Genomic DNA, 18,755 nt, shown 5'->3' with positions numbered 1-18,755 from the left:
AAAGGCCACCTGAGGTTTTCTGTATCATACCTTAACTGTGAGTTGTGAGGTTTCTGATTTTTAAATTTTTAAAATTTTTTAGTGAAGTAGATTAGCCTTGGCCCTCAATATTCCCATTACTGCATTTGCAGGTAGATAGACCAGATAGATAGACCATACTTGTATAATCATGTATATTTTATATATAGGCCACCTGCACATTCCTTTCCTCCCAAGACTAATGGGTGAACAGCAGGGACTGTGTTTCTCCAAGCAAGCATAGGGGGAGGTAGGGTTGTTCATTGAAGTTTAAATCTCTTCTTGCATTCCCAGACTGCTACATCTCCAGCATTTGGGGATTTTTCAGCTTTAAAGGCAGTAATTTGTAGCAGCTCAGTGTATAAACTCTTTCTTTCCTCGATCCTTTTTAAAGTGTCCTTTTGCTTCTTTTCCTCTATTCTTCTTGCCCATGGTAGCATGAAAGTATTTGAAGATGATGAAGTGAAATGTTTGATCTTTTTTGCAGTGTTTCTGCCTGGACCCAGTGCATTATCTTGTGTGTCACTAGATAATACCTGGGGGGAAAAAAGGCCCTGAAAATATAAAAATAATCATATATGAAAAAGATTTCATTTTGCCCCATTGCTTCTGAACAAATTTAAACAGCTGCTGACAGCTCAAGAAAACTTTGAAAAATGTTCTTTTTAGAAACTATTGTTATATATCACATTTTATGTATATTTCACTTCTCTGATTCTCTCTTTCTCAAGACATTTGCATGAGAATGAGATCCTTCTTTCCAGTATTTTGCTGACTCTGGCTGTCATACAGATTTGGTTCAGGTTGCTTGGACAAGACTTCTGGCAGTGCTTGTGTCTTTTCAATGGTAGCAAAGTTTCTGGATAGTCAAAGAGGTCAGGGAGGAGGAAGTTTATGTCTTATTCCCAGAGTCAGTGAAGTGCAGAGTCCATTGCAGTTCCCAGAAGTAGAATAACACTTATGAACTGGACCTGGCTATCTGAACTCCTCACAGTTTGATGGAGGCAAGCTCCTCCTAAGCCCTTGTGGGGCTCACTTCTGTAAAGCACCCCCCAAGCCCTCAGGCTAATGCAGCACAGCACTTGCTCTCCTAGTTAATTCCTAGCATGCTGATTAGCTCTTGTAGGTCTGGGCCAAAAACACTCTGTCTCATGCAAGACTGAGCACTGCCTTTAAATAAAATAAAACAAAGTGAATTTCCCACTGGCAAGTGTTGAAATATCGGATATGCATGGAAAGTTCTACCTTATTTCTTTGTGCCTCTCTATACTTACTGGTTGACAACCAAAAGGCCTGAGAAACCTTAAGAAAGGCTGCTCCCTTGTGGTTTTTCTAGCTAGGCAAGAATGAGAACTTCTCATAAAATCTGATGTTATGCAAGTTCTTAGTTGAAGTTGTTAATCTCAGAAAAAGCATTGATGATAAATGCATTAGGGAAGTCAGTAGTATTCACGTGCTCCCAGGTGTTCAAATATTTTAGCAGTTCTCCAAGGACTAAAACCTTGAACAAATGGTTAAGTCAGTTATCTAAACTGCACAGCATCTGCTCAAGCAAAATGAAACCTCTGAACCTTCTCACATTTTCCATGTCCTGGGACAAACTTCCCTGTGATCCAGGGAAGATTCCTAGAAAGCAGCTGCTGGGCCTTGGACCCACAGTCCAGGCCACAGGAAAGGTAAATTCACACATCTTCCCCATAGCAGGGCTCTCAGGAACAAGCTGGAGCCTCAACCTTTATGTGACTGGGCAGAGAATCAGGCTGGACAGCACAGCAAAAATGAGAGCAAAAGCATCCATGTAGGGATAGAGGTTTGGGCAGAGAGGGACCTGATCAGCTCAACAGAGGGAAGTTTCAGGGTCCTGAAGAGAATTAACAATCCAACAGTACAGGTTAGGGGATGATCTGCTGGAAAGCAGCTCTGCAGGGAAGGACCTGGTGGACAACGAGCTGTGCATGAGCCGGCAGTGGCCCTTGTGGCCAAGTGGTATCCTGGGCTGCACAAAGAGCACTGCTAGCACATCACAGGAGGTGATCTGGCCCCTTCACTCAGTCCTGGTGAAGCCAAATCTGGAGTGCTGTGCCCAGTTCTGGGCTCCTCAGTACAACAAAGAAATGCAACAAGTCCAGTGGAGGCTACAAAGATGATCAGGGGGCTGGGTCAACTCACTTATGAAGAGAGACTGAGGGAGCTGGGGCTCTTGAGCCTGAAGAGATGGCTTTTCAATGCATAAAGAGGATATTATCAAAGCATACAAACCTCTTAAGAGCAGGTATCAGGAGGATGGGGATGGGCTCTTTTCAGCCCAGACCAGCAACAGGACAAAGGGCACAAACTGAAGGGCATGAAGGGTGAGCGCTTCAAGGATGACACAGGATGGGAACAGGCAACCCAGAGGCTGTGGAGTCTCTGGCTCTGGACATATTCATAACCCACCTAAATGTGAACCTGTGCAACCTGCTCCAGGTGAGCCTGCTTTAGGAAAGGAGTGGACTAGATTGTATCCAGAGGTCCCTTCCAACCCCAAGCATTCTGTGATTCTGTGCAACACTTCCAGAGGTGGAGAATTGAAGGCTCCAGTCTGAAGACAAGGAACAACCAAAAGAGGAAAGAAATTGAAGGTTCTGAAATTACTACCACTTTTGATTAATGTCCTAAGCCCACCAAATTAACTTAGCAAAATATGCTTTCCACATGCATTAGCAAGTCAATGGCATTTATCCATGCAGATCTACAAACTAAGTTGTGTAGACTGTGTGAATATGTTAAAACTAATAAGCATACCTGAATTAAATAAACAGTTGGAAACTGCAGGCTTGGGGACTTTGTAATACCATATGGAGTCTTTCAGATGTAAATTACCAGCTGAAATTCAGCCTGGGTCAGTAAAAATCCAAATTGTTGCATTCTAATAATTGTTCAGTGGTCTATATGAAATTAGTTGATTGACATGTCTACAAATTACAAACACAATTGCTGCTAATAGAGCCTCTCAGAGAGACTGGAAATTTCATGGGCATGGAGAATGAACAGGCAATTCATCCTCAAGGTGAAGTCTTCAAGTCAGGAAGAGGCACCTGGGGGAGCTGTGTTAGGGCTACTTTTCATGCTCAGACTGTTCTGCTTAATTATTATCATTTATTATTTGTACAATCTTCTATTGCAATATCACCTTTAAGCTGAAATCTTAGATCATCCACTTTACCAGGAATGACAAACACACAGTTCCACCATCAAATTATTTGCACTTAAAGGTCCATCTATAAACTACTCTGAAAATATAGTCAGATCCCTTAGTACAAGGTAAGGAGGGATGACTAGAAGATACAGAAAATTAATTTAAGGGCTGTATACACTTTACAACAAGGTCATATCAAGAAATTAATTTTCTACTGTGGCAGTCTTCTACTTTTTCAGAGCTCTAGTATGCCTGTCAGAAAAGTGTAAGATACACTTTATATTACCTCGGTGACTTTCAAAATTGACTTTTTAATATGGCAAAACTATTTTGGGAAAGAAATTTCAGATTTCGAATCTCAAGTTTGTTGGGTAGGAAGGTATCTAGAGGGTAAGTACTGTGAGGGACAACTGAGGGATGTAGCGTTGATTAGCCTGGAGAAGTGGATGCTCAGGAGTGACCTTTCCATTCTCAAAACTGCTTGAAATGAGGTTTTAGCAAGGTAGGGGCTTCCTGTCCAAGGTAACAAGTAACAGGACAAAAAGGCATGGCCTCCAGCCATGCCAGGAAAGGTTCAACCTGGACATTAGGATAAATTTCTTCATAGAAAAGGTTGTCAAGAAAGAATTGGAAGGGACTGCCCAGGGTGATGGTGGAGTCACCATTCCTGGAGGTGTTTAAGGGGAGGATTGGATGTGGCGGCCTAGTTGATGTGGTGATTGAGCAAGGTTGGATTTGATGATCTTGGAGGTCTTTTCCAACTTAATTGATTCTGTGATTCTGAAAAAACAGGGAGATTTTTGGTGTATATGATCACAAATATACACATTTAGAAACCTTTTGCATATCAATACACTGAAAAACTTAAATTGGATTGCATCACGAATTTCATTGACATGGTAGATGTGATGGGTTTTAATAGAGAATAAAACATTGCATCAATTATCTCTCCTTTTTTTTCCTCAATTCTTGGGTTTTTTCCACATTTAAAACAAGATTCAAGCACTGCTAAGGAATTACTTTTTTCCCCTATCTCTGTTTTACATATTCTTGTGGGGACAAAACAAAAAGCATCCTGTACCAGTTTCACACTTATATTGTCAGGTCCTTTATAAATCTGACCAGTCAGCTTTCAGTCTTCCATATAGCTTGGAAAAAGGATACTCTGTAGGATGGCTTTAGCAGGTTAATTTAAAGTCTTTGTTTCTACTGTCCAGTTTTGTTTTGTTTTTTTTTTTTTTTTCTGGCATTTTAATTAGCTTTCTATGTAGAATTATATAAATTAAAATTTCATTTGTCAAGGCCCGCTATTTGCCAATATATTATATTTATCTGGAATTTGATCTCAGTTTAGGTCAAAAAATTCTAAAAACCACCCCATATATTATGATAAAATGATCCTACCATTTATGTTTCTGTAATTTTTTAGGAAAAAAATTCTAATTAGTAGCAAAAAGATAAGTTATTCTGGAGGTATGATTATCATCCCAAATTTCTGCTGAAAGTAGCACAAACCAAAATGTAAATGCTATCTTTAAGACCAAAAAAATGACATCACACATTTATAAAAACAAAACCAGAAAATATTCAATGGTTTGTCTAACATATGGTGGACCAGGGAGAGTCGCCAAGGCCAGGAGCATCAATAAAAATTGAATGAATTTTATTCTTACTATTTCCATAAAAAAATATTTAGAGGAAGCATAAATATTCTTCTCCTTTTAAAAATGGTCACAGACAATGCATTTTTTAATAGGTACAATCTGTCTTATGGCATATGAATGTTTTCATTACATTTTTCCAAATGTATATTGCACATCTCGCAACAGAAAACTTCTCATGAGAGGTATCTATCTAAAAGTACAAATTTGGCTGGGATATGTATGTCCCCATACAGAAAGGTACATAAGCATAAATTATCAAGGACCCCTTAACCTTGCATAAAGTTTGATATAAAGCTATGATGGTCAGCCAAGTCTTGATATTAGTCCAAGTCTTGATTTTCTGGGTAGTAATTTCAGAAGGTTTTCACGCTGTACCAGAGATTTCCCCAAGAAGTAATGTTTTTGGGAAAAATAGGCAGCAAAGGAATACTGAGATCTAACTCGCTATATCCACTCCATGTTTCCCCTAACACCTTAAAAAAATATTTCCCAATGCAAGTTTTGTGGAAGAAGGTCTGTTATATCTGTACAGCTTCCTGTGCTCTGGCTTTGAATGCACTGAACAGAACCTAAAGAGTAGGTGTGACAGGCACTTTTCTCTAGCTGTACTTAAAAGCATTTTTTGCCCTCAATAAAAGAATGTAAATAATGAAAGTCTTCACAATGATACTAAATAAATAAATAAATAACTAAGCCCACACTTTCCCCTTTCATTTCCTTTTCTTTTAGATGCCTTCTACTAAAAGCAGTTCTTATTAGGTTTCTCTCTGACAAGGGAAAAATATAACATAAAACTGGAAATTTCAGGTTTGGTTTTATTACACTCTTATAACTTAGGGCTACTGCCATATAAGAGGCTGCAATTTTCTATTTATTCTGTAAAAAAAATGTATTTTTTTTTAAGATGTGTTCTCATATTTTATATTTCCTGGCTCATAAGGAACCTCAAATTCTTGAAGATGAAAACATAAACTGAAGTACTGAACAAGGTCATTCCTCTGACAGTCTTTCTAAATCCAGATCACGTGGAGAAGTGGAGAAATTATTATATTAGGAAGTAGAAAAAAAAAATTAAAGGAATTTTTTTGCCAATTTTTTCTTAGTAATCTTTCATTTGCTTTGTTTCACTGCAATAAGGGCAATGTTGTTTTGGAGAAGGAAAACAAGACTTCAGAAAAAATGGGTCTGAACTTAACAAAAAAATCAAAGCTAATATGCTTTGGGGTTTGGGGGGCAGGGGGTTGTCATTATTTTGGGCTCTATTCTTTGCTCTGCTGTTATTCCATAAAAGTACATTTTGAGAGTGGACCCAGCAAAACTGTGTGTTCAGGATTTTTATTATTCCAGCTGACTGGTTTGTACCTATTTGCAGAAATGTTCAGATCAAGCACTCTCCATGCAATGCTACCAAACCAGCCCATGTCTGATGTGAGGAAAGATGCGCAAGCGTTCTTCAACAAGTGGCCATGGTGTGACACATTCCTGCAGCAGGAACAGTCAAATTGGAGAGTGTCAAAAGCATGGAAGCTCCTTCATTGATAGATTCCTCTGCCAAAACAGCTTGGAAGGAAAACCTCATTTGGATGTTCTGGTGGCAACAGCAATAACTTCAGGAGTCAGTGGTGAAAGCCAGTTCTCTTCTTGGTCTATAGGACCATGATTAGATCAGAAAGACCCTGATCCTCACAGGGTTATGAGTGCCTAACTTCCACTATGTCCTATGCTCCTTTGTAGCCAAGTCTTTCTTTTTCACATCTCAAGACATGTCTACATCACAGGTTAGATTTAAGATCACTCCAATTAGACTCAGAAGTTAATCACCTGAAGAAACCTGTACCCTTCATACCAGATAACAATATGATGGGTAACAGAATAACTTTCTGGTTCTGCAACTCGAAGTTCTTGCACTGGGACCAGCCAATTAGCTCTATGTGGTATTTCTTGTTAGGGTACAATTTAATCAGTGCTAACTTAGGAGTCTTGGAACATGGTGTGTTCCAAGGAGTTAGGAGTCTTGTTCCTATGTATTGTGTGTGTGACCTTTCCCATCCCTAGTAAAGATCCAGATTATTTATGTGTTTCACAAGGCCTTCATGAGGATAAAGTATACTGATCATAGTGAAGCACTAGATGGCTATGATTTTAAGAATGAACTAATAAGTTTCATTAATTTAAAAAATATTATAAAATGAAAGTGTTGGACAAGCCCTACAAAATGAGGTTGTGAAGCTGAACGGTGGCAATACTGGTTGACAAAAGAGCTCCAGGATAAGCTTGCTAAAAGGAAAAAATACATCTTTAAAGAAAATCCTGGTAACACATTATAATTTTGTTAGATTTATTCCCTTTTCAGGCTGTTTCTATTCATCAGCTTCAACAAGGAGCATACAAAAAAATGAAGCTTTCCTTAAACTTACGTTGCAGGATGAAAAACCCAGTGCCATAGTCACCCACATGTCTCCTCAGGGTTTCTTTCTTAGATTAAGTTCTTCAGTCATAAAATCCAAATTTGATTAGCACTACTTCCAACTGTATTTGTCACTTTTGGTACTAAGGCTTTTGTCTGCCTGGTGAGGGGGTTTTTCTTGTTTTGTTTTTAGGATTCTTTTTTATGAATGTGGGGAGGAATTGGTTTTAAAAACAGAAATTCTGACTTAATTCAAGAGTACCAGACACTGTGCAATTGTCAGTGTTTAAGGAAGCGTGCTGCTGTGCTGAATTCAGGCCTTGACAAATGCATGGAACAAAGATAATGTAATAATATGCAGAGATTTTCATCCAAGGACCACAGAGCTTTAATAGAAGTGTGTAAGTTGGTAATAAGATTTCTGGTTTACATCAGAGGAAATTGGGCCTAGATATTTGACCTTTATTTCTTCACACAGAGTTTCCTGCAGCTGTTGCCAGAGTCACCTACCTACTGCTCTGAAGTAGACCAGAGCATTGCCTGGAGCTAGAAAATCCATCCTAGTGAGAAATAACATATTTCTGACTTTGTTTGAGAAAGGAATCTGAAAGTCTTTAGCCTCTGGGACAGAGCTTATACTAGGACATCCCAGGTTTAAGTTGGGTTTTATGTCAGCTGTATGGCAAGTGGTTTGGAAACTAATGATTGACGAAATTGTCATAAATCATGGAAAATACCTGGGAACCAGACCAGACCTCACTGTCAGTGTGGTGAGTCCCTGGGTGCCAGCTAAGTCCTACCCCACAGCTGTAGATCTGTAGTTTTGTGCCACCAATGTAGAACATAGGCCTTACTCCCTGGGAATCCTGCCTCTAATATCTTAAAAGAGTACTGAATCTAAATATCAAGGACATCTTGAGTTCAAGTAACAGGTATTCTACAACATAACCTTTTTGTAAATTTTTGCGTAGTTTTATGTCTTTGTTCTCATCCTGTCAAATGTTGATCAAAATAACATAGCACACACATGGATGCTCATAAAATGGATGTGCAGGAAGGATAAGTCTCAATAGAAACTTGAAAAATAAGCATACTGGTTATACCCGCTGACTTCTCCCAAAGATTTGCTGATTCTTTCAGTCTTTATCAAAGAATCAGCCAAGTGTTTTTAAAATGTTTGATTAGCAAGGTTTCTTAGTGTGGAGACAATTAGGCACTGCCCTATCTGTTAAAATAATGAGATTTGATGAGAAAGCTAGATAATTCCTCCCCAGCAGAGGGCTATAACAATCACTTTTTGAAGAGATAAGATTATTTCAGAAGAGGGTTGTCTGAAGTTTATGGAAGATACACAAAAGGGAGACTTATGCAGTTAAGTTTCATTCTGCACTAAAGATATTTTCCAAGAAGGAAAATTATTGTGGAAAAAAACCCTTTACTTTCTGAGTGCAATTTATGCCTTGCAAAGCCTGTGAACTGCTTAAACCAATTCCTGGGATTAAGTAAAATGCTTTATAAAGCCTGTATATAACTGTGAGAATTTCTTGACATATCTGTATTCTTAAAATATTCTGTATGCTGCTAAGATCCCAGGCTTGGATTTTCTAGGCAGTCTAAAGGAATTATTCTCCACATTGTTTTGAAAATCCTAGCATTAGGTGACTGTACTAAAATTGCCTATTCATATTACTGGTAAATATGCAATATTTTTAAAATAGCTCAGTTCTGTTGCAATATCAATTATTTTTATGGTCTTTTGGCAAACCAAAGAAAATAACAAAGAAACCAGACAAAAGTGTTTGTGAGCAGTGTGTAACAATAATGAAAAGAACAATTCCTGGCAACTTTGAAAGACGACACAGGTTTAAGTGACTTGTACTTACACCTCTGCCATCCAGAATGCAAAAGGCCATCAAGTCCCTTTAGAAGTGGACAAGAAAGAAAAATAGAATGCCTCTGCAACCCCTGTGATAAGAGGAAGAAAGAAAGATTGGCTTTTAAATCCTCTTTCATGGTTCCCTTATAATATAGGAAATCCTTGCTGATACACAGAGTCAAATTTTTTTTCTGGTTTCATGGCATTATATGTCCAGAAAAGGAAATGGCAGTAATATGTCTAACCTGGGAAGTCTTCGCTTTAGACTTGCTCCTGTCTATGAGGACCTTGTCTCTACTTGATTAAACAGAATCAGGACCAGCAGTTCACATCTGCTCCTTTTTACACAGAGCTGTCCTGTCTGCTTTACTTTCCTCATTCTTCTGAAAGAGCAGCATTATAATTCTCTACTTAACAAAGATTAATTTTTGTGCAAAAAAAAAGGTAATATATTACCCCATCTACCTATTTGCAGCTTGTGATAATTCAGGGAGATAATCTCAGGTTTAGCATGTATCACATCACAGACTGAAAAATTTCAATTTTATGGGGAATAAACTCCTCAAGAATTTGTTTAATGTTTGAGATGTGTGCTCATGCACAGCAATACTGTCACAAAATTGATCTGTCAAGCACAGACAAAAAAAATTGCTATTGTGAACTTTACCTCAGTAACACACATTCCTTTATTTAACAAGCTTGCAGTAACATGTTCACTCAGACAACATCAATTGCTAATTTATCACAGATTTTAGGACTAGAGATCACCTTTCAGTCCCCAAAACTCCCACTGCAAGCAGCTGTTTCCTCTGCACAGTTTCAAAACAAAGGCAGAATATCAACAGCTGGCATCAGTTTCCTGCCTCATCCTGCTGGAAGTGATGAAAAAACAATTAGATTGTCCAGGTCATAGATGATTTACAGCACTAAGTGATACATGAAATGGTACATTGAATCCCCTTCCTGTAACTTGCATGTTACAAAATGTAACATGTCTCTAAACGATATTGCCCACACACATACACACTTGAGAACACAAACTCATTTTAAATATAGAAATCCCTTTGAACTACACCTTGAGTCATTTTAAATGTTCTTGTTTAGCAAAATGAATCCTGTGATAAGTTATAGATTCTACATTTCTCATTTTTTTCAGTATGACATAGCCTCATAACTTAAACTATAAATACCCAACACATGCTGGATGCTGGTAGCAATCAGATTTCTGTCACACACATGGTCATGCACACAGCTCCTTTCCTAGTTATATGAATAACTATTCATATAGTCACAATATTTTAAAGGCAGGTTTTGATTAGAAATAAGGAATACCTTGCTAACAGTCAGTTTTCCTTACAGGAAGGAGAGTTTGACAAGAAAAACCTTGGCTCTATGAAAAATTCCTTGTGACATTCCTCAGAAGCTGAAGTACAGTTTAGAGCATTGTACTTTGCAGGGAATTGCAGAAAGATCAAATGCTTGTACATCAGCTGCATGACCAATTTACCAAATTTTAATAATTGTAAAAGATATCACCTACTCAAATATTTTGTACCTTTAGAAAAGTTACAACTCCTTTTTTATTTGCATAAAAAGTGGTTAGCTTAGACATAATGGGATTGATTTAAGAAGAAAGAAGGAGTTGGGCTTTCTTGTGCGTGGTCCGTACAAAGTGGCTGAAGGAGGGTTGTATGAAGACGCTCCACCATGCTCATAACTCAAGTTAGTAACAAGGGTCATTCTTGTATGAGACAGTATAGCCTAGCACATATGCTAAAATAGCTACAGTTTGGTTGTCCAAATAATATGGCCTTCCTTTTAGAATTTTGTGAGTTGGAGCAAGCAAGAAACCTTTGGCTGGATTCAAAGATTATGTCAAAATTATAGTCCTGATACTCTGCCCTCAACAGAGTCATGTGTAATCAACAGCAACAGAGTAAACACAGCATATGTCACAAAAGCACTTGCAGTGGCACAGACACAGATCAGCAATGCTCACATGACAAATTAATCTTGATCATCAGATGGACAGCTGGATTCAATCACTTTGTATGATTGACACATCAGACACATGGGTTACACCATTGTGTAACCTACCTGTCTGGACAGGGGCAAAAATAAGGTTCTTAATAGGTGAAATTAATGAACTTTGCACACAATGAACTTTCAAAACTCTTTTGATGAAAAAAGCTAACTATAAATAGCACTCAAATCTGAAGTAAACAAAGGAATCATATTTTTTTCCATTTTCACAAGCTTTTGCTTCCCCCAAACGCGTTTCCATAGATGAGCACTAGAGTGTGCCATGGTTAAGGAATGGCATTCCCCAATTTACTGTTCCCACTGGAACACAGCAGGCTGTGTGCTGCTCTCCCATTTCCTCCCTACATCCCTTCCCCTGTAGCAAGATGGAGAGGAGAACTGGAGGCACAAAATAGATCATGGGTTGTGATAAGAACAATTTACTAAAAAGAGGACTCAAATAAGAAAATGAGCAGTAGCAAAAATATTAGTAACAGAGTGTAAAAGGCAGGCAAATGATTCACACTCGATGCTCCCACACAACCACACACTCTGCCACCAGTCCACACTGAAAGGAACACACCCTCTCTCTGTCCATTCTGCATGGCATGAGGTAGTATGGAATAACCGCAGGGTCCTGGCCATGTCCCTCCTGGCTGCAGCAAAAATCAACCCTTTCCTGGTCAGAATCAGGGTGCACTGCCTGCTGATAATTTACCACCATTCAAATATGCTTCATTTAGTGCACCTAACATTCTTACAATATCAAGGGAGGGGAAATATTTAGGAGTTGCATTACCTTTCCTAAAAAAAAGAGAATAAGCCAATACAAACTATTCAGAGTTCAAAGTGCATTTTATTTAGTTTAGCAGCACCTTTCAGATTTATTCATCTGCACTTGTGCTAAACTTGTTCTCTAATTTGTTTTCTGATTTCTTCCCCTTCATTCAGTTCCTATTGCTCAACCTTGTCAGCTATCTACTGGTAGATACTAGATGTTCAGCTTTTCATAATCTTAGAGTTTCTTAGAGTTTCTTAGAGGATTCTTCAGCTTTTTTTCTCTGAAGCAGGAAGATGATTTTAGGCCATCAATTAAACCCTTTCTTGTTTTTAAAATAATTTCTGCCACCTAAAGGGAAATTTCATTCCCTTTGTAATGCAGTTATAGCATTACAGATAAAAGTGTATTAATAACATTTATCTCTGGAGAGTCTGAAAACGAAGTGATGTAATATGGAATTAGACACTGATGATAACAATGTTGCTTCCTGTTTCTACTTGATGCAAGGAAGGCACTCCTGAATTAAGTATGACTATAACCATGGAAAATACTGAACTCCATCAGACACGTGCTGAACACAGAAGATTGCTTCCATGTTCTCTACAGAGCATTCCAGAACAAAAAACAGTGGGTCCAGTATATCAGTTACTCTTAACTGCCCTTTTGGAAAGGGAAGTAAAAAGCCTGCACTAAACAAGGCAAACAGAACATAAACAAACCCTAGCTTCTGGTTGCTGCTTGCTTACCAACCTCATGCAAGGATCACAAGAGCTGGTGAGACTTGATTTCTTACAACCATTTTTTACCGTGAGAGTCTGTCAGGACATCTGTTGGAAACTGCAAAGAGAAACCTAAATCTTTTTTCTTTTATTTTGTGGAGCTTCAGTAATCACTAAGAACAGCATTTTAGTAAAAGACAGACTACTGGGACAAATTATTTTCTAACTTAGGAGGAGATGGGAGTATTTTATTGCTCTGCCTTCACTTTATTTTCCTGCAGAGTGAGATTCCTGAGAAACAACTAAACATGTAAAATTATCAGTAGTAACAAGTATGAGATTGAACAGAACAGCAGCTGCAATAGCCAGTGGATGATCTTTAATGTCAAAGGTATGATAAATACACAGCCATATGTTCTTACCAGTTTTCAAATACATTCTTTATTTTCCTTTTTTCACAGATTTGTGTACTTCTTCAGAGAAAGAAAGGTGCATACATGTGGTATTCACTCAAAATTTCAAAATGTTGTTCTGGGCAAAAAAAGGAGCCATAACTTGTATGCAGAGTCAAAATGTATTGTTAGTTTATTTGAAGTCTTAACTGCCTAATAAATGAACAATAAACAGTTATTATTGCAGTTGTAATTAAACTAAAAGTCATAGTCTGAATTACCTAATTATTACTGGAAAAAATTCTTTAGCATACTGCTACACATTTTGAACATATAAGTACCTTTCCTCTGCGTTCACTTTCCAGTGCCCCACTGGCTTACTGAAAAAGAATCGGGGAGAGAAATACAAAGATTCCTCAGCATGCCAACTTCTGATAGCATGATTGTAGAAACAATCCACAGTTATGGATTGGGGTTACCTCTGTTCTCAATTTTCTATCCACTTATCACTAAGTTCTTCACATTATCTACTAGAATGGCCTCTCTCACTTTTTTCCTTGGTTTATGAATTCCCCATTATACTCGTTCTTCTGTCCTTTTTGCTAACTTTAGAACAGATTTACCTGTCTCTCAGGGTTGCATCCCTTTAATAAGCAGTGACTGACCATGAAGATTTATGGATTTTCACAGCCTAAAGTCTCTGTATCCTCCTATGCCTATGCTGTCTCACAGCCCATTTTTATTTCAGGGCCATAAAGAATTCAGTCTGCATAGAATTGCTAGTTATTACTACTCTCTATTAATCAGCATTATGCACTATGCTGTGCAAAATTGAAAAACTAAGACAAATTTAGGCAGTAGGCACCTGACTAGTAGGCAATTGCTATGATACTTAAAGCAAGCTGAAAATAAGCTCAGGTCAAAGGAAGCCCCTACAAGTCCTGAAGCACTGCACTCCTTACAGGTGTATTTGTTGGACTGCAGCACTGAGCTACTGACTAATTGTCAAATCATCTGCCTTTCCCTTAAACCCCCAGGCCAGGGAACTCAAAAACCTTTATGGGTCTGAGATTACAGATCCTTGCAAAACCTGAACCTGTGGCTGGGAGCAAGTTTTTAAACTTCTGTTGACCTGGAAAAATTATTTCTATCTCAGTCAGTACCTTTGCACTACTCAGTCACGATATTTCAAACTAATTAGAAATAGCAAACAAACATGTCTTTTGCTGTTTCTTATTCTTGCTTTCATTTTATATATTTAAACATTGAAGCTGATGAGGAACTACATTGAATGTAGTTTGTAGTGAGGTTTGGTAGTGACACTATAAATAGCCTGCAAAGAATGGCTTCATGGGATGGGGATGGACAGGGCAGTTGGTATTTTCTGTGAACTAGAAGTTTCCCAAGGTGAAGATTTTCTATTAAAACTCTGAAAGCTATGCTTCCCAGACATGACTTTCTTGACTACTTTTGGCCTCCTGACAATGTAATGTTATCCTGGGATTTATTCCTGTCTTAACAACCTTGGTGAAAGTCATTTATCTATATTTGTTACATATCTCTATGACCTACATTTATCAAGTATAGAATTCCAAGAGATCATGCAGACAATCTGAAGGGAGAAAGATTTTTAATCTATTAATTTGTAGCTATAGATAATGAATGAATAATTTTTTTTAATAGTCCTGAATCAAAGATTCTAATCAGTTTCAAAGGTTCAAACAGTGGAGTTGTTTCCTGGGACAAAATTTTGCTTTTAAGATTCCTCTGTATGGACAAGCCTGCAGGGCTGGCTCCACAAAACAATAATCCCTTCCTTCTGCATGGCAAGATGCCCTGGTCTGCAGCCCTCTAATTTATTGTTAGATGAAGAGTGTAATCAGACTGCTCCTCTGATCCCATCCTCTAGTCATACTGCTAACGCCTCTGGTGTTATTGTGGCCATCTGACACACTGGCCGAATCAATAACCAAGATGTATAAAAAAAGGAGAACTCTGTGGTGAGTTTCTGCAGCCTCCTTTGTGAGGAAACATCTAATTATAAGCAATACTACTCACACTGCCCTGTTACTGGCCTGAGGCATGTGAGGAAAAAAAATTCTATTGTCTAGCACAGCTATGTCTCACCTTTATGGGCGTACACCAAAGAGGAATAGAAAATACATAGCACATAATTTTGCATTTTTATTATAAGGTTGAAACTAAACACTAGGAAATCTTGTCAGTGCCTGCTAAGCTGATTCCAATTAAAGCTTCTGGCAGAGTTCCAGCTGTTTTACTACCTCAAATAGCACTGAACATAACAAGGTTTATGAAGCATTCAAAAGTCAAATACCCTATTAACATAAACATGTAGTGAAATCAACTCTTCTACAATTTTCAGCCTGCTTTCTTTCTTTCATTTAGGTTGGACTAATCTAAGATGATGTCTGTTTTCTTTGTTGCATCTCTCTGTTTTTTCTGCTTGCTGGAATGCAAAACAAGATTTAGTATTTGAACAGTGCCCGATTTGCTTGAGAAGTTACTCCCGTTGCAGTTTTATTACAATGCTTTCAATCCCATTCTGTTTCGTTAGCAGTATGCTGAAGGTTTGTTTCCTACTCTGCTTTTAACTCCAAAATAGCAAATGGTATATTCCATTCTGGGTGGTTTGGGAAGATTTCTCAAAACCTGGATGCTAATACCAACACTTAAGTGATAATTGCTTGATTCAATTAGCTTACAATTAATAAGCATGAATAAAAAGGAAAAGCAGCCTACTACTCAAGACTATTTCCTGATATTTTAGTCATTGTTAAGTAGTCAAATAGTCATTGTTAAAAATTCCTGTTTAAACTGAATGAAAATTAGGCATATCCTTCCCTGTGTCTTCAGTAGGGTGAATGTCTAATGTGTTCAAAAACATCTCATGTTTTTTCCAGGATGCTGATTAAAGCAGTGGGTAGAAAGTAGTGAATAGAGTGTAATTGAATAATGATTCTCTCCTTTTAAATAGATATATATTTAAAACAATTATAGGCATCTGAAAGTAGAATGCACTCCATTGTATGCAATCCACCAAGCAAAACCATTTACAATCATATTGTCATAAAAAAATTTTGAATAAGTAGAAACAAAAATATGCAATCACCATAAATCTGGTATTGGCCACTACCTTACACTTCATGAATATGGTGACTTAAGATAAAGCTTTAAGATGTTTTTTGTTAAGTCTCACCATTTTATTTATTTTGTGATTCAGCATCTGATAAGTCAGCTTCACATTCTTAATATGTAAATTAAATTCTGTCAGTATATCATATTGCTGCTATTCCAGATCTGCAAGATTTACAGGATGATAAAAAAAAAATAATTCTTGGAGCCAGAAGCATTTTCTTCTTCATATGCAGCCTGACCCAAAGATCATGCCAGTTTACTAAATGGCTGATTTCCACAAGCTCCAGATCAGATCCATAATGGATTAGATGCAAATTATTTTTCTTTTGTTTTAGCTGAAATAAGCATTGTTAAACAAGGATGGTCTCCTTATACATAATAAAAACCACCCTAGAACATGTTTTTTAAATGGAAAAATCAATCCACTGCTCTGAAGACTGATAAACTGTATTCTTTTACTTTTCAGCTTTGTACTTTAGCGAAATTTTATTTTAGGATTTTCTGAACTACTTGTCATGCAATATGTCATCATCAACTCAGTCCTTAACAAGCTGAAATCTAAATAAGTCCAGAAGACCTTCAAAAGATTTTCGACTTCTGTTAGTTTGAGAAGGATATTTCTGTAAATCATGTGTTATCCTTAAATTTTCAAAATTCTTTTAATATTCTTTTAATATTCTTTTCCAGCCACAATGTTTTTTTTAGGGACAGCCTGGTTGCAAACTAGAAAATAGAATAATATTTAATGGTCATTTTGGCTTTTAAACCAGCTCAAGATTGAGGAAGAAAAGTCTTGCAGATACATGAAATCAAGATCTAATGCTTGGTACCTCTTAATATTCTTTGGTACTCTGACACACAAATCTTAAATTCCTTTGTGTTGTATGACCTTGGGAAAAAATAATTTAAATTATTATTTTTATTAAACAATATAATTCAGGTTTTATCTTAATAAGAACTTTCTGAGTCCCACTTGAAATTCATTATGATCCTCTTTGATACAGATAAGTGGGTTTTAAAATTCCTAATCTTTCAATTTCTGCATTATTTAATCTCTTTTAAAGGCTTAATATTACTCTAGAATGTGTTGGTATAAAGTGTTGCATATTATTCTGAGAGAAAAATTGTAATTAAAACTAAATATTATAATAGACTGTTTCAAGATTCAGGAAGCACTGAGACCCTGCATTTTCTTTACTATTTGAGTCATTTTTACCGAGATTATGGTTCATTGTGCAAGAGTTTCCCTGCTGCCTTCTCTTTTTTCCTTTTTCCTTGATGGCAGCCTTCAAGGTGATTTCTTTTTTAAGTATATATTTAATGCAAGCCACTCTAGTTTGCATTCAGGACATAAGAAAGAAAAGCTTGTCAAATCCTACTGGGAAGCTCTATAGTACAACAGGTTACTGCAAATCTACCCACTTTTCCTCTTTGAGGCTACCATACAGTGTTTCACACAAAGGGCTTAATCACTAAAACATATCTTGTGATTTAAGAACCTTGACTGTAGAAAGACTGCATCAGTTAGGAGAGGCAATATTTTAGCTAGAGCTCCAAGTAAATGCCAAAACAAACACAAATATATTGTTGTTTAAAATTTGGATTAAAATATCTTGTCTTTAAAATGATCCCCAATAGTTTTTAAAGAATATATAGATTTTTTCAAAAAGGGCAAGTTCCTCTTTGATGTGCTCACTGATTTTGAGCAGGTTGCAAATTCTTTCTTAATTTGATCTAAATTTGTAAATGTACCATTTTGGATTCATTCCATGCTCCTGAACACTGCATTTATCATTGATTTTTATTCACATCTGCTTAGCTGTTCAGACTACTAACCTAATGCTTGTCTCATTTCCAGACACCAGGATGGATATGGGAAAAAAAAAAAAACAAAAAAGATTGTCAGAAATAAGCAGCAGGATGTTTATTAATTTTGAGTTCCCTCTATGAAGCCTGATTAGGCATGAGTAGCTCCAAGTTAAACGCTGGTGATTTACAGAGGAACACAGGGAGAACAATATTCTCAACATCTTTTTTCTTTTTTGAATGATAAAGATACTTTATTTTTTCTCAAAAAGCTCTTCTCAGGTTTTGTTGGATATGTTTCTTAGTGAGACTACTGATAAGGTGAGGTGTGTCATTTTAAGATTAATAGACACAGGATGCATGAGATGCAACATTCAGAGCATGAAGAATCATTAACTAGCAACGATGTCTGAGGGATGTTCCTGCATTTCAAATGCTTCACTGCTTCATTGAGTAGTGAGCACAGCAACTCACTCTGAGGCAGATGTTATGCCCACACACATTGTAAATGCAAACAATTATCTCCAAACCATGCAGAGAAAAATCAGACAAACTATGTAATATTTTTGAAGGAAGTGGGGAAAAAAAAAACCAAAAAAACCCTAAGAAAGAATCCAAAACCAACTGCCCCCCAAACACCTCAACCTATTTAGAATTAGAAACTTTATGAATATTGTAATTTTTACATTCCATAATTATGTGTATGAAAAACAAGACACTCTGATTCAGTATTTGG

This window comes from Melozone crissalis, unplaced genomic scaffold (genome assembly GCF_028551555.1).
Source record: "Melozone crissalis strain CALT ecotype California unplaced genomic scaffold, PUWL_Pcris_2 ptg000042l_1, whole genome shotgun sequence".
In the NCBI taxonomy this organism is placed as follows: domain Eukaryota; kingdom Metazoa; phylum Chordata; class Aves; order Passeriformes; family Passerellidae; genus Melozone; species Melozone crissalis.
Note: the sequence above shows the minus strand (reverse complement) of the source record.